The following is a 4,202-nucleotide window of genomic DNA, read 5'->3' as shown; positions in this document are numbered from 1 at the left end:
CGGTCTGAGGGCTTTGGGACTTGGGTGTGTGCAGGGTGGTAGCCGCCTGCACATCCCTGTGGCACCTGCCCCGGTGCAGGGTGGGGGCTGCGCGGGAGGGAGAGCAGAGCAGGACTGAGGGGAGCGAAGGTTTGGGAGGAGAAAGGAAGGAGGAGGCCGGGCGCGGCAGCTCACACCTGTAATCCCAAATCTCAACATTTTGGGAGGCCAAGGCTGGTGGATCACTTGAGGCCAGGAGTTCCAGACCAGCCTGGTCAACATGGTGAAACCCTGTTTCTACTAAAAATACAAAAAAAAAAAAAAGGCCAGGCATGGTGGTGTGCACTGTAATCTCAGCTACTGGGGAGGCTGAGACAGGAGAATCACTTGAACCCGGGAGGTGGTGGTTGCATTGAGCTGAGATCGTGCCACTGCACTCCAGCCTGGGCGGCAGAGTGAGACCCCTTCTCAAAACAAAAACAAAACAATGGAAGGTGCATATGTAACCTTTTTGTATTTGCAAGATGTATACAGACGGTTCCCTGACTTAGAACGGTTTTAGATTTTTCTTTTTTAAAATTTGATCAGGCTGGGTGTGATGGCTCACACCTGTAATCCCAGCACTTTGAGAGGCCGAAGCAGGAGGATCACTTGGGCCCGGAAGTTTGAGACCAGCCTGGGAAACATACCATGACCTCCTTTCTACTAAAGATTTAAAAAAATTAGCTGGGCATGGTGGTGTACACCTGTAGTCCCAGCTGCTTGGGAGGCTGAGGCAGAAGGATCTCTTGAGCCCAGGAGTTTGAGGCTGCAATGATCCGTGATCACATCACTGCACTCCAGCCTGGATGACAGAGTGAGACCCTGTCTCAGAAAACCCCCAAGGCCGGGCGCAGTGGCTCAAGCCTGTAATCCCAGCACTTTGGGAGGCCGAGGCGGGTGGATCACAAGGTCAAGAGATCGAGACCATCCTGGTCAACATGGTGAAACCCCGTCTCTACTAAAACTACAAAAAAAAATTAGCTGGGCATGGTGGCGCGTGCCTGTAATCCCAGCTACTCAGGAGGCTGAGGCAGGAGAATTGCCTGAACCCAGGAAGCGGAGGTTGCGGTGAGCCGAGATCGCGCCATTGCACTCCAGCCTGGGTAACAAGAGCGAAACTCCGTCTCAAAAAAAAAAAAAAAAAAAAAAAAAAAAAACCCCCCAAAAAAAAAAAAAAAAAAAAAAAAAAAAGAAAACCCCCAAAAAACAGAGACACAGAAAACACTAATACGCAGTGGCTCCCAGAACAGGCATCAGGACATGCCCTTTGAGTGGTGTTTGACTGAAATTTGCACTTCTGTTATGTGGATAAAAATGAAAAATATATTAAACACAAGGATTCAGGCTGGGCATGGTGGCTTATTCCTCTCATCCCAGCACACTGGGAGGCTGGGATGGGAGGATGGCTTGAGGCCTGGAGTTCAAGGCCAGCTTGGACAACATACGGAGACCCTGTCTCTCCAAAAAATAAGGAATTTGCTGGGCACGGTAGCACGCACCTGTGGTGCCAGCTAGTTGGAAGGCTGGGGCTGGAGGATCCATTGGGCCCAAGAGTTTGAGGCTACAGTGAGTTATCATCTCACCACTGTATTCCAGCCTGGAGACAGAGCTTCACCCTGTCTCTAAAAAAGGAAAATATGGCCAGGCACAATGGCACTCGCCTGTAATCCCAGCACTTTGGACAGCTGAAGTGGAAGGATCACTTGAGCTCAGGAGTTTGAGACTAGCCTGGGCAACATGGTGAAATCCCGTCTCTATAAAAAATCCAAAAATTAGCCAGGTGTGGTGGTGCACACTTGTAGTCCTGGCTGCTCAGGAGGCAGGGGTAGGAGGATTTCTTGAACTTGGGAGGTTGAGGCTGCAGTGAGCTGTGATCGCACCACTGCACTCCAGCCTGGAAGACAGCAAGACCCTGTCTCAAAAATATGAAACAAAAATAAAAATAAAAAGCAGTATAAAGAGAAAAATTAGAACCACAAGGAGAAAAAAATTGGAAAGATGGAAGGGGGTGGTTGAGGTCTTTGCATGGTTCAGAGGGAAGATAAATATTTTAATTTTTTTTTTTTTTTTTTAAGAGTCTCACCCCATCGCCCAGGCTGAAGTACAGTGCTGCAATCACAGCTCACCGCAACCTCCACCTCCCAGGTTCAAGCGATTCTCCTGCCTCAGCCTCCCGAGTAGCTGGATTACAGGTATGCACCACCTCACCTGGCTAGTTTTTGTATTTTTAGTAGAGACGGAGTTTCACCATGTTGGCCAGCGTGGTCTCGAACTGGCTTCAAATGCTTCACCTGCCTCGGCCTCCCAAACTGCTGGGATTACAGGCCTGAGCCACTGCACCCAGCCAAATATTTTAATTTTTGTTGACGCATTGATTGTAAGCACCACATCCGTGCCTATCACAGGAGGGGGGTTCTGCCCACAGGAACACAGGTTGATGTCTGGATAAAATCTTTTTTTTCTTTTTTATAAAGACGGGGTTTCGCCATGTTGGTCAGGCTGGTCTTGAACTCCTGACCTCAGGTGATCTGCCCGCCTTGGCCTCCAAAGTGCTTGGATTACAGGCGTGAGTCACCACACCCGGCCTGGATAACTTTTTTAGCTGTCACCACGGGGGGTGGGGTGCTGCTCTTGGTGTCTGAAGAGGGGAGGCCAGGGTGCCGCTTAACACCCTGTGGTGCCCAGGACAGCCTCACCCCAGAGGACGATCAGCACCAAATGTCAGCAGTGCTGATGCTGCGAGACCCTGTGGGAGAACAAACGGAATGAACCATTTCCAGACAAGCTGAAAGAAAACAAAAAGGGGGAAAAAACTCACAGAACTCAGAAAAAAAGAAAAACCGCTAGGCTCAGTGGCTCGCGCCTGTAATCCCAGCACTTTGGGAGGCCGAGGCGGGCAGATGACCTGAGGTCGGGAGTTCAAGACCAGCCTGGCCAACATGGTGAAACCCTGTCTTTATAAAAAAAAAAAAAAAAAAGAAAAGAAAGAAACCCCATCTCTACTGAAAATACAAAATTAGCCAGGTGTGGTGGCAGATTCCTGTAATCCCAGCTACTTGGGAGGTGGACACAGGAGAATTGCTTGAACCTGGGAGGTGGAGATTGTGGTGAGCCAAGATCGCGCCATTGCACTCCAGCCTGGGCAACAAGAGCAAAAGAATCTGTCTCAAAAAATAAATATATGAAAATATTTTTTAAAATTATTTGTAGAAGGCCAGGTACAGTGGCTCGTGCCTGTAATCCCAACACTTTGGGAAGCTGAGGTGGGTAGATCTCTTGAGCCAAGGAATTTAACATCAGCCTGGGCAACATAGCAAGACCCTGTCTCTACAAAATACAAAAAATTAGCCAGGTGCAGTGGCTTGCACCTGTGGCCCCAGCTACTTGGGAGGCTGAGGTGGGAGGATCACTTGAGCCTGGGAGGTTGAGGCTGCAGTGAGCTGTGAGTGTGCCACTGCACTCCAGCCTGGCTGACAGAGTGAGAACCCTGTCCCACCAAAAAAAAAAAAAAATTATTTGTAGAGACAGGGTCTTAGTATGTTGCCCAGGCTGGTCTCAAACTCCTGGTCTCAAGTGATACTCCTGCCTCCGCTTTCCAAAGAACTGGGATTACAGGTGTGAGCCACCATGACTGGCCATAAATTTGTTTGTTTTCTGAGACAAGTTCTTGCTCTGTCAGCCATGCTGGGATGCAATGGTGCCATCTCAACTCACTATCGCCTCTACCTCCCAGGCTCAAGCCACCCTCCCGCTTCAGCCTCCCAAGTAGTGGGAATTAGAGGTATGTGCCATCATGCCCAGTATTTTTTCTAGAGACAGGGTTTCACCATGCTGCACAGGCTGGTCTTGAACTTGTGAGCTCAAGTGATCCAACTGCCTCAGCCTCCTGAAGTGCTGGAATAACACGCGTGAGCCACTGCACCCAGCCTGCAAATGAGCTATTCTTGAAAGAGCTGTAAGCTAGACTGGAGGAGAAAACCAACTAACTAGCCAGCCAGCCAACCAACCAGGCAGTGATAAATTGTGAGAGATATCTGTTTTTTGTTTTTTTTTTTTTGAGATGGAGTCTTGCTCTGTCGCCCAGTTTGGAGTACAGTAGTGTGATCTCGGCTCACTGCAACTTCTGCCTCCTGGGTTCAAGTGATTCTCTTGCCTCAGCCTCCTGAGTAGCTGGGATTACA

The sequence above is a fragment of the Cebus imitator genome, unplaced genomic scaffold, assembly GCF_001604975.1.
Source record: "Cebus imitator isolate Cc_AM_T3 unplaced genomic scaffold, Cebus_imitator-1.0 Scaffold280, whole genome shotgun sequence".
In the NCBI taxonomy this organism is placed as follows: Eukaryota; Metazoa; Chordata; class Mammalia; order Primates; family Cebidae; genus Cebus; species Cebus imitator.
The sequence above is the reverse complement of the archived record's forward strand: the minus strand, read 5'-3'. Positions refer to the sequence as shown.